The 13,277-nt window shown below is 37.4% G+C and overlaps 1 long non-coding RNA gene across 1 annotated transcript in view; it reads left to right on the top strand.

Moving 5' to 3' along the window:
• LOC122691976 overlaps positions 1–13,010 on the top strand; it is a 214,722-nt gene extending 201,712 nt beyond the window's left edge. The window contains exon 4 of the long non-coding RNA XR_006340551.1: positions 12,566–13,010. This is a non-coding gene — a long non-coding RNA (uncharacterized LOC122691976). The remainder of the gene's footprint in view (positions 1–12,565) is intronic.
• Positions 13,011–13,277: the final 267 nt, after the last annotated feature.

Here is a 13,277-nt window from a genome sequence, read left to right as displayed (position 1 = left end):
TGCAGAGGACACGGGTTTGATTCCTGGTCTGGGAAGATCCCACATGCCTTGGAGCAACTAATCATGTGCCACATTTACTGAGTCTGTGCTCTAGAGCCTGGGAGCTGCAACTACTGAGCTGATGAGCCATAACTACTGAAGTCAGTGCACCCTAGAGCGTGTGCTCTGCAGAAAGAGAAGCCACTGCAATGAGAGGCCCACGCATCGCAACTACAGAGTAGCTCCCCACAGCTAGAGAAAAGCCCACTCAGCAACAAAGACCCAGCACAGCCAAAATAAATTAAATTATATAAGAAGAATCTTTTATTAAATGCATAAGGGAAATAATACAATAAGCTCTTTAAAATATGTATATGTACACAGAAGTTGTAAAGATGTAACAACATGAACAGAAAGGATACACGCCAACTTCCAGTCACCACTGGGTGAGAAGTGGAGGTTGGGATAGAGGAATAAAACAGGGACTTCATCTCGAGTAGTAATTTTTTATTTCTTACACAACAAAAAACAAGAGAAAAAACTTGAAGCAAATAATATGGCATCATGTTAAAATTTTTTCATTAAAAATTAATTAAATAAGAGCTCTAATACTTCCCAGCACATAAAAAGTCATTGAAGTAAAAAAGGTAAAGAGGATTGAGGGAGGAGGTAGGGAAGGAATCAGACTCGGGATGTCCCTGGGTATCATAAGCAGCTGCAGGGCTCAAGGTGGTGACACTGACAACATTTCATATGGAGAATGTTTTTAAAAAATTCATTCCAGTGAGAGTGGGGGTTGATGTCTTGGCATGTAGAAAGCTGGCTAAAAGGTGCATGAGGATAGAGATGAGCCATCAGGAGCCTTACTAGTGTCAGTTACCTTTAAAAAAAAAAATTCTTTATCCATAATCTGGAGGTCACAGAGCACAGGGACCTCTGGGTTTGGAAGGAAGTCCTTTGCAGGCGTGAGATTTGAGGTTGGTTTCACTGAGACGTGGAGTAGACCAAGAAGGGGTAGGTAAGATGGGGTCTTGTGAACTCTCCTAGGTGGGCACTGAGTGATGCTGACCTGCAGAATGGTGCAGGTCTAGCTGTCATCAGGTGGCCCCTCAAGGACCACTGACAGCCCCAGCTGAGCTGTGACTTACCTTGAGCAGATACTCAGGAAGGAGAGAGGGCTTCCCAGGTGATGCTAATGATAAGGAACCTGCCTGCCCGTGCAGGAAATATAAGAGACACGGGTTTGATCCCTGGGTTGGGAAGATCCCCTGGGAGAGGAAATGGTAACCCACTCCAGTATCCTTGCTTGGAAAATCCCATGGACAGAGGACTCTGGCAGGCTATAGTCCATAGGGTTGCACAGAGTTGGACACGACTGAAGTGGCTTAGCCACATGCATGCACACTCACAGGATGGAGAGTAAATATGGCAGGTCCAGAAGAGGCAAGGCAAGGTGGGAAGAGCATCTTAGTATATGTGCTGCCAAAGCGAGCACTGGGGAGAGCATCTAATCAGTCTTCCTGATGCTGAATTAATGCTCTTGTTCCCTGAACCCTAGAAGGTAGAATACTTAAGAGAGAGAAACCTAAAATAAAGTAAAAGAAACTCTAATTTGTAACGATCTATCTAGCTTTTGTTCCCTAAGTTGGTGGTGCCCAATGAAAGGTAAAAACTGATAAAAGATTTTGTCTAAATTGAGAAGAATTTTGGATCCAGCCTTGACCTATGAACTTGTTTGGACAAGCCATTCTGGATAAAGCCAAGCGTGATTAAGGACCTCAGTCAAGCCTTTTGTGGAGTTAGAAGACTGACTTTGATTGCTCCTTTCCTTTCAGGTAAGGGCACATAGCATGGTTGCATCTGTGATACTATTTTCCATCTGTGCAACCAGTTGCCCAAAGGTATGCAAAAATTCCCATTTTCCCAAAGTATCAAAAACCTAAAGCCAAGCAATATATAGTTATATGCCCCCAAACTCAGCTTATATGTAAATTAAGCAGTGTATCACTAATTGGTGTTGAGATGACTAAAGAATCCTTGTTTGAATATCTATTTTAAATTTCTCATTTGTGTGGGAAATACCTCACCTTTCAGCCTGTTAAGGAGCTTTCTGATTTATAAGGATATCATCTTAATTGAATAATGATATGCTGCTTAGCATGTTGTTAAAAATGTTTTCTCCCTCCAGTTGCATTTTTTAAAGTAAATAAGTGTCATTTAAAGTAAGTAAGTGTCAATAGTATGGTCACTTTTCTCCTAAATCTCTCTTACAGTGAGTGAGTTTGTAATTTGAGAGTTGGAAGGAATTCTCTATGTATTTAGGAGGGTCTACTAAAATTAGCTGGAGCTTTCCCAGTGGCTCAGCCGTAAAGAATCTGCCTGCAATGCAGGAGACGCAGGAGACGTGGGTTCAATCCCTGGATCAGGACAATCCCCTGGAGGAGGAAATGGCAACCCACTAACAGTATTCTTCTCAGGAAAGACCCATGGACAGAGGAGCCTTGTGGGCTACAGTCCGTGGGATCACGAAGAGTTGAACATGATTGAGCACTCACTTAATCACTCACTAAAATTAATTAGGATTTCAATGTGGGACTTATGAAAGTAGTGAAAATATGATAAATCTTTCTACTGATCAGATACTGGTGGTGTTCAAAATGAACTGATAAATTTTAGTATTTTTGTTGACTATTCTAAAAGTCAGTGGAAAGTTATAGATTGTTTATCTTGACTCTGGCTAAAAGAAGATAATTATTGATTAATAAATATTCATTGCTTAAATTTTCTTGTTTCTGTATAAATCTAAAGAATAAGTCAGTTGGTAGTCAGTGAAATACAGATTTATTTAGCACACAAAGATGGGCTGGCATCAAAAGGATAAATGACCCAACCTACCCCTGCCCCAACTTCTCTTCTCTTAAGCCTTTTGACTCATTGGAAGCAAAGGATTCATGGGATCTTTGCATGTTAGAGATGGTAACAGCAGACAAAAAAAACTTTACCTTATAACAAAGAAGCACATGTGTCTTCCCTGCTGGTCAAGTGGTTACTCCATGCTCCCCACGCAGGGGGCCTGGGTTCAACCCCTGGTCAAGGAACTAGATCCCACATGCTGCAACTAAAGAACCCACACACCACAATTAAGATGGAAGATCATGCTGCAATTAAGACCCAACAAAGCCTAATGAATGAATTAATTTTTTTAAAAAAGCACATGAAAATCTCAACTGAATATTCACCAAATCTCAGGAGAAGGGAGGACTTTCTAAGCTAAGAAGTATCGGAAGTTGTTTGTTAGATTTGGCCGCATACCTTTTTCCTTTTCCCTGTTTCATCTCTCTTGTCTATCTGCCCCTCTTTATCTCTATCCCTGCTATTTACTGCAGGTCACTGTCACCTCCCACAAAAACACAGCAGGGAACTAAAAACAACAACAATGTAACAGGCAAATACATCTAAGACTCCAACATATACAGATTTTACTCTGGGTGAAATGGGGTACTGCTGGAGAATTTTGATCAATGGAAGGGTTATGATCTGACTTATTTGATCACAGGTCCAGTCAGGTGGGGCTTCCCTGGTGGCTCAGATATAAAGAATCTGTCTGCAGTGCAAGAGACCCAGGTTCAATCCCTGAGTTGGGAAGATCCTCTGGAGAAGGGAATGGCTAGCCACTCCAGTGTTCTTGCCTGGAGAATTCCATGGACAGAGTAATGTCTATAATTGCCAGTCAGGCTATGTTGAGAATAACCATGACGAATCTAGGTGGAAGCAGGAGTCTGACTGGGGCCATTGCAGTAGTCCCCAGAGATAAGGTGGGTACCTGCACCGGAGTAGCTGTAGTAAAAGTAGAGAGAGAAATGTTGGATTCTAGATATATTTGGGAAGCAGAGCTTACACAATATATTCATGCACTGGGTATGGAGTTTGAGATAATAAAAGAGTTGAGTGATTCCAGGCTTTTTCACACAAGTACCAGAAAGAATTGAACTGCCTTTACCTGGAATGGGAAAGATTGTGGCTAGGGCAGATTAGGGGTAGAATTTCAGGAACTAGGCTTCAGACATATTAAATTTGACTTGGCTGTTTAGACATGCAAGTGGAGATAAAGGCTAGGCATATAGTGTTTATATAACAGAAAGAAGGAATATATGAAGAGTCAGAGAAGCTATAAAGACACTGAGGGTTTAAAATGTTCACACAAAGCAAGATCCTGTTGACTTGAGTCCCACAACCATAGGATCATGCCAGTCTTCCTGAATTTCAGACACTGTAGTTGATCTTGACCATTACAGACCAATGGAACATATCCTTTATGGTACAGTTGATGATGGCTAAAGAATCTGAACATTTTATTGAAATACAAGTTACGCAAAAATTTAAGGTATGCAACATGGTAATGGTGGTGGTTTAGTCACTAAGTTGTGTCTGACTCATGACTCCATAGACTGTAGCCCACCAGGCTCCTCTGTCCGTGGGATTTTCCAGGCAAGAATACTGGAGTGGGCTACCCTTTCCTTCTCCAGGGGATCATTCTGACCCAGGCATCAAACCCAGGTCTCCTGCATTGATATATGTGTATATTGCAAAATGATTACTAAAATAAGTTTAATTAGCATTAATCACTTCACATAGTTACAATTTTTATGATGAGGGTTTTTAAGATCTCCTCTCTCAAACTTTCAAATATATAATGCAGTAGTTCTAAGTATAGTCACCAGGCTGTACATTACATTCCAAGAACCTACTAATCTTGTAACTAGAAATTTGTACCTTTTGACCACCTTCAACCAATTCCTCTACCTCCACCTGCTGCCTCTGGCAACTACAAATCTGTTCTCTGTTTCTATGGGTTTGATTTTTTTTTTTTAATGTTCCACATATAAGTGAGATCATAGAGTATTTGTCTGTATCTATCTGACTTATTTTACTTAGCATAATGCCCTAAAGGCCCATCCATATCTCATAAATGGCAGGATTTCCTTCCTTTTTATGGTTGAATAATATTTCATTTTATATACCACATTTTCTGTATCTGTTCATTAATCAATGAACACTTAGGTTGTTTCTATGTCTTGGCTGTTGTATTAATAAATAATGCTGCAATGAACATTGGAGTGTAGATATCTCTTTGAGATAATAATTTCATTTCCTCTGGATGTATACCCAGTAGTGAAAACTGCTAGATCATACCACAGCTCTACTTTTAATTTTTTGAGGAACCTCCATAATGTTTTCCATACTGGCTTGCACCAATTTACATTTCCAACAACAGTAAAAATGGATTCTCTTTTCTCCACAGCTTTGCCAACACTTGTCATCTTTTGTCTTTTTGTTAATAGTCATTCTGGCAGGTGTGAGGTGATATCTCATTATGGTTTTGATTTGCATTTCCCTGGTGTTTAGTGATGTTGAGCACATCTTCACCCATTGGCCATCTATATGCCTTCTTTGGAAAAATGCCTGTTTAGATTCTCTGTTGCTGTTGTTTAGTTGCTAAGCTGTGTCCAACTCTTGCAACCCCATGGACTGTAGCCTGCCAGGCTTCTCTGTCCATGGGATTTTCCAGGCAAGAATACTGGAGTGGGCTGCCATTTCTTTCTCCAGGCAATCTTCCCAACTCTAGGATCAAACCCACATCTCCTGTGTCTCCCACATTGGCAGGCAGTTTCTTTACTGCTGAGCCACCAGGAAAGCCCTTCAAATTCTCTGCCCATCTTTAAATTGGATTATTGGTTTTATACTATTGAGTTGAATGAGTTCCTTATATATTTGGACATTAACTCCTTATCAGATATATAATTTGCAAATATTTCCCCCCGATTCCATAGATTGCTTTTTTATTTTCTTGATTATTTCTTCAGCTATACAGGAACATTTTAGTTTGATGTAGTCCCACTTACTTATTTTTGCTTTTGTTCCTTGTGCTTTCAGTTTCATAACCAAAAAATCATTGCCAAGACCAATACAAGAACTTTTCCCCTATTCTTTCTTCTAGTTTTACAGTTTCAAGTCTTACATTTAAACAGAATATATTTCAGCTTAATTTTCGCACATGGTGTAAGATAGGGGTCTGGTTTTATTCCTTTCCATATGAATATCTAGTTTTTCTAGCACCATTTATTGAAGAGACTACCCTTTCCTTATTGAGTATTCTTGGAACACTTGTCCAGTATTAGTCGACCATACATGCATGGGTTTATTTCTGGGCTTTCAATTCTGTTTCATTGGTCTGTGGATCTGTTTTCATGTCAGTATCATGCAGTTTGATTACTGTAGCTTTGTAGTATAGTTTGAAATCACAAAATGTGATGCCCGTAGCATTGTTCTTATTTCTCAGCATTGCTTTGACTATTCAGGGTCTTTTGTGCTTCCAAAAAAATTTTAGAATTGTGTTTTCTATTTCTGTAAAAAGCGTCATTGGAATCTTTATAGGGATGGCATTGTAGATGGCTTTGGTTTATATGGACATTTTAGCAATATTAATTATTTTACTCCATGGATGCAGAATATCTTTCAATTTATTCATGTCTTCGATTTATTTCATCAATATGTTACAGTTTTTAGGGTAGAGATCTTTTACCTACTTAGTTAAATTTATCCATAAGTATTTTATTGTGTTTGATGCTATTGTAAGTGGGTTTGTTTTCCTTACTCTTTTTCAGATAATTCATTGTTAGAGTATAGAAATGATACTGAATATTGTATGTTGATTTTATGTTCTGCAACTTTACTGAATTCACTGATGAGTTACAACACTTTTTGGTGGTGTTCAAGATTTTCTATATATAAAACCATAGAAACAATTTTACTTCTTCCTTTATGATTCAGATACTTTTCATTTCTTTCCCTTGCCTGATTGCTCTGGCTAGAACTTCTAGTACTATGTCGAGTACAAGGGTGAGAGTGGGCATTCTTGGCTTGCTCCTGATCCTTAGAGGAAAAACTGTCAACCTTTTACCATTGAATTTGATGTTAGCTCTGGACTTGTCATATATGACCTTTATTATGTTGGCATGTCTTCCTTCTGTACTCTGTTAGGAGTTTTTATTTGAAAAGATTTTGTATTTTGTCAGATGCTTTTTCTGCATCAACTGAGATGATCATATGATTTTTTGTCTTTCATTCTATATTAATGTGGTTATTAATATATATATTTCATTCTATATATTTATATGTATAATTTTATATATTTACAGTTATATTATTATTATATCAGTATATATTATAATATATAATATGTTATTATATTAATTGTTATACTATATTAATTATATATTGATAATATATTGATAATGTTAATAAATTAACATATAGATAAATTATTATAATATAATATAATATTATTATATCTATAGACCTCTTATATATTATAATATTGTAGTATATATTATTATAGTTATATATTATATCTAATATAATATATAATATTAATATATAATATATTATAATATATAATAATAGTATAATACAGTATATATAATATATATTATATATTGTACATATAATATATAAAGTATATGTGTAATAAAATATATATAATATATATTAAATATGTATGTAAAAGATATAATAGATAATATTATAATATATAATAATATATAATAATGTAATAAATATATATATTAAATATATTATATATTGTATAATATAGTATAATACAATATATTATTTATATATTTATATAATATATAAATATATATATTTAATTCTATATTAAAGTGATTATTATATCACTTTTACTGATTCATGCATGTTGAACCATCCTTGCAGAGTAGAGATAAATCTCACTTGATCATGGTGTATGAGTCTTTTAATGTGGTGTTAAATTACAGTTTGCTAGTATTTTGTTGAGATTTTTTGCATCTATATTCATCAGAGATATTGGCCTGTAGTTTTTATTTGTTGTAGTGTCCTTGTACAGCTTTGTATCAGGTTAATTCTGGTCTCTTAAAATGAGTTTGGGAGTATTCTCTTCTTTGATTGTTTTTTTTTGTTTGTTTTTTTGTTTTCTTTTTAGTGGAAAATCTGAAATGCTGCTCATTTTATTTATTTATTTTTCATTTATTTTTATTAGTTGGAGGCTAATTATTTTACAATATTGTAGTGGTTTTTGTCATACATTGACATGAATGAGCCATGGACTTACATGTATTCCCCATCCCGATCCCCCCTCCCACCTCCCTCTCTACCCGATTCCTCTGGGTCTTCCCAGTGCACCAGGCCCGAGCACTTGTCTCATGCATCCAGCCTGGGCTGGTGATCTGTTTCACCCTAGGTAATATACAAGAAGGGGAGGGTGGGATGTTTCGAGAGAACAGCATCGAAACATGTATATTCTTTGATTGTTTTTGAGGAAAAGTTTGAGAAGGATTGGTGTTAATTCTTCTTTGACTATTTGGTGAAATTCACCTGTGTAACCATCTGGTCCTGGACTTTTATTTGTTGGGAATTTTGATTACTGATTCAATCCTTGCTTGCTATTGATCTGTTCAGATTTTCTCGTCTTCATGATTTAATCTTGGCAGGTTGTATGTTTCTAGGAATTTATCCTTTTCTTCTAGGTTGTCCAATTTGTTGGGGTTATAGTTCTTCATAGTAGTCTCATGATTCATTGTATTTCTGTAGTGTCAGTTGTAATTTCTCCTTTTTCATTTATAATCTTATTTATTTGGCTCTTCTCTCTTCTTGATTAGTCTTGCTAAAAGTTTAATAATTTGGGTTATTTTTTCAAAACACCAATTCTTTTTTGCCTATCTTTTCTATTATTTTCCTGTCCTCTGTTTCTTTTATTTCTGCTCTCATTTTTATTCCCTCCTTCCTTCTGCTAATTTTGGGCTTCAGTCAGTTCAGTCCAATCAGTCATGTCTGATTCTTTGTGACCCCACGCACTGCAGCATGCCAGGCTTCCCTGTCCATCACCAGCTCCCGGACCTTGCTCAAACTCATGTCCATCGAGTCGGTGATGCCATCCAACCATCTCATCCTCTGTCATCCCCTTTCTCCTCCTGCCCTCAATCTTTCCCAGCATCAGGGTCTCTCTCAATGAGTCAGTTCTTTGCATCAGGTGGGCTTAGTTTGTTCTTTTTCTTCATCCTTGAGGTATAAATTTAGGTTGTTAGATTGATTTGCCCCCTTAATGTGTGCATTTATCACTGTAAACTTCCCTCTTAGAACTTTTTTTGCTATATCCTATAATTTTGGTACATGTATTTCCATTTTCATTTGTCTCAAGGTATTTTAAAATTTCTCTTTTGATTTCTTCTCTGATCAATTGGTTGTTCAGGACTCTGTAGTTTAATTTCCATGTATTTTTAAGTTTTCCAGCTTTCCTTCAGCTATTATTTCTAGTTTCATACTCTTGTGATTGAAAAAGACAGTTGGTGTGATTTCAGTTTTCTTAAATTTGCTAAGATTTGCTTTGTGACCTAACATACTCTAGAAAATGTTCTGTGTGTACTTAAGAAAAATGGGTATTCTGCTGTTGTTGTTGGGAATGTTGTCTGTTAGGTCTATAGTGCTGTTAAAATCCATTGTTTTTTTATTGATTACCTAGCTGGATGATTATTTATTGCTGAGAGTGAGGTATTAAAGTTTCTACCTATAGTTATGTTACTGTTTATTTCTCCTTTTAATTCTGTTAGCTTTTGATTTATATAAATGCTCTGATGTTGGATGCATAAATATGTATAATTGTTTTATCTTCTTGATTGGTTTATCTCCTTTAGATCCTATTTTCTGAAATCTATCAGCCATTCTGTGTCTTTCATGAGAGTATTTACTCCATCTATATTTAAAGTAATTATTGGTAGGAAAGGACTTACTGTTGCCTGTTGTTTTCTGACTGTTTTGTAGATTCTTTGTTCCTCATTTATATTGCTGTCTTCTTTTGTGATTTGATGATATTTTGTAGCTTTATGTCTATCCTACAACACAGCCACTCACTGACTGGGCTATCAGCTTGGGTATCTCTGCAAGCTGGGTTGAATGGTGGGCCATACAGTCTCCGAGATGCTCTAGTTAACCCTTCTGGTCAGGTGGGACTGTGGGCTATTCTCATGGCAGGAATATACAATGAACCTGCTTCCCTTTCTGGGTGGGGTGGCAGAACAGGTTCCAAGGATGGCATAGCTTATTGGCTAGGGACTTGAATCAGGCAGAACTGTCCACTGAGTTCTCTGACCAGAGAAGGCCACTGACTTGGTTTTGCATGTGGGCAGAGCTCCTGACTTGTTCCTCTGCTCAGGTACCACTGTAAGTAGGACTGTAGGATGGGCCACGCAACCCTTGGGTACTCCAGCCAGGCCCCTAGCCAGGCCCCTAGCTGGGCTAGATTGGGGGCTATGTTCTATAGTAGATTGGACTTCAAATCTGCTTTCCTACCCAGGCAGGACAACAGAACAAGTTCCACAACTGGTATGGCCTCAAACGCAGCACTGCATTTCTCAAAAGCCCCATGTTCTTCATGTCTATGCCTTTTGTTTGCTGTTTCACAGCTTTGTCAGTCTCTTCACTGGTGAGATCATACAGATTCTTAGTTCCAACTGCCATGGCTTCTTAGTTCTGCATCCTTTGTCTTGGTCATAGAATTTGCCATTTCTCTGGGGCAGGATGAAGGGAATCTTTGTCTGCTATACAGATTCTGCTGTTAAACAGAAACACCATAGACACACTTTAAAATAAATCTTTAAATATACCAGTATCTGAGGGAGCTTCTTTAAGGTATTCCTATTTTAAAAACCAGTGATAATTCTATTTTAATGTCTTTTTTCACCCTTTTTTTTTGCCAGAGATTCTATCCAAATGTTGAGCCTCCCAAAAACCTCTTCATGTCCCCAGTAGTAAGGACAAGAAAACTCTCTTTTGCATGGAGTCTTCCTAATACCTTGAAAATGTGTCATGAAAGTCAAATAGGCTGTAAGGAGGTGTCAGAGATATAAATGGGAAATTTGTCGGACTACAGAGCAGGAATCAAGTGCTAATTATATTCAGCAAGATAGTAAAGATTGAAATGTTCACTCTTGTTAAGATGTGGATGAAATAGAAGCTAGATGAAAGATCACTTCATATTTAGTAAGAAATTATTTACTTATTTATTTCCATGATCTCAACTACTCATTTTGACTGCTGATTTTAAAGCGACTTTCTTTCAATTGAAAAAAATAAATAAATAAAGTGATTTTTTTAAGTTAGAGCATGATCGTTTCTATGAATACTTGCTTACCCCCAAATTATTATATTTTAATAATTAATAGAGATGTATATGACTGATCTTGGAATAAGACTTCTTTTTATTATTTATTTGTAGTTATCTTGTCACTTAGAAAAATGAGCGATCTATTTTTTTTAATACAGTAAGTTCCCTACATACAAATTCCCAGCAATCCCACTCCTGGGCATACACACCAAGGAAACCAGATCTGAAAGAGACACCTGTACCCCAATGTTCATCACAGCACTGTTTATAGTAGCTAGGACATGGAAGCAACCTAGATGCCCATCAGCAGACGAAAGGATAAGGAAGCTATGGTACATATATACTATGGAATATTACTCAGCCATTAAAAAGAATTCATTTGAATCAGTTCTAATGAGATGGATGAAACTGGAGCCCATTATACAGAGTGAAGTAAGCCAGAAAGATAAAGACCAATACAGTATACTAATGCATATATATGGAATTTAAAAAGATGGTAACAATAACCCTATATGCAAAACAGAAAAAGAGACACAGATGTACAGAACAGACTTTTAGACTCTGTGGGAGAAGGTGAGGGTGGGATGTTTGGAGAGAACAGCATTGAAACAAGTATACTATCAAGGGTGAAACAGATCACCAGCCCAGGTTGGATGCATGAGACAAGTACTCAGGGCTGGTGCACTGGGAAGACCCAGAAGGATGAGATGGGGAGGGAGGCAGGAGAGGGGATCGGGATGGGGAACACATGTAAATCCATGGCTGATTCATGTCAGTGTATGACAAAAACCACTATAATATTGTAAAGTAATTAGCCTCCAACTAATAAAAATAAATGGAAAAAAAAAGAGAACTTTCAAAGACGTGAACATGTGTTCCATCAACATCAGATGTGAGTGAAATTGCAGTTTGCCCTCCATCTCCTATTGCTAATGATCCTTCAGCTCGATCATATCACGCCTCCTCTTCTTTCTCCAGTCAGTAACTCTTCTTGCTTGTTCACTCAGTGCCAGCCCCTGTATGCCAATAGTTGTACTGTACTACTGTACTTTTCAAGGTACTGTACTGAAAGATTAAAAATGTTTTCTTTATTTTTTGTTTGTTTTTTATGTATTATTTGTGTGTAAAGTTTTATAAACCTGTTACAGTACAGTACTGTATAACCGATTGTATTAGTTGAGTCCCTAGGCTGACTTTGTTGGACTTAGGGAAAAATTGGACTTACAAAGATGCTTTTGGAATGGAACTCATTCATGTGTAGGAGACTTACTGTATCTTGTTTCTTTTTATTTACTTTTTTCCAGCTTTCTTGAGGTATAATTGACATCAGTTATCTACTTGAACATTTTACATGGAACAAGAGAAACTGCAGGCTTTTTTTTTTTTCAGGAGCTACAAATGCCTCTGGTCCTAAAGAAGAGAATTTTTACAGCACTTCCTTAATTCTTTGGCACAGCAGTCCCCTCCAACTTGGCTTCACCAGCAAAGACCAGCCCCTCCTGGCCATTCACACATGTGCCAGCTCGGCTCAGAGCCTGCTTGCATGGATCTTGATGAACTTGTCTGATCGGCCCCTATTTGTGAAAGAGGAGAAGCAGACCTTGTCCAAGATGGGCACTGAATAAAATGCCACAGTCAGAAGGTCGGGTTCTGTTTATTCTTAAAGAGAGAATTAATTAAGGCAAACATGTTCTCAGGAAGGCTGTGAGTGTGTAGTTGGGGACTACAGTGAGGTACTCCAAGAACTGGGAAATGAGGGAGGCGAGAATGACCTCAGAGCTAAATGATGAAATCTATGGAATTGAATCAAAGCTGAATTCTTCAGAGTCAGTTTGTCAACAGGAAATTTCCCAGGAATATCTCAAAAAAAGAAGAAAAAAAAAAAAAAAGAAAGAGTGTCTGTTAGAAGCGTGTCTGGTCCACTTGAGATTAGCAGGAAGAGATTATGAGTGGCCCCTCCAGGCTCTCCCCAGGAATCCTGGCAGCACTCCCCCTGCGAGCAAGACTCCCCTTGAGATGGAGGTGGAGATGGAGATGGAGACCAAGCCATGTTACCTGAAACAGGCAAACTCACTCTCTGCACAGCTACACATTTGCCTGG

This window comes from Cervus elaphus, chromosome 4 (genome assembly GCF_910594005.1).
Source record: "Cervus elaphus chromosome 4, mCerEla1.1, whole genome shotgun sequence".
NCBI classification, from domain to species: Eukaryota; Metazoa; Chordata; class Mammalia; order Artiodactyla; family Cervidae; genus Cervus; species Cervus elaphus.
Note: the sequence above shows the minus strand (reverse complement) of the source record. Positions and strands in the feature narration are given on the sequence as shown.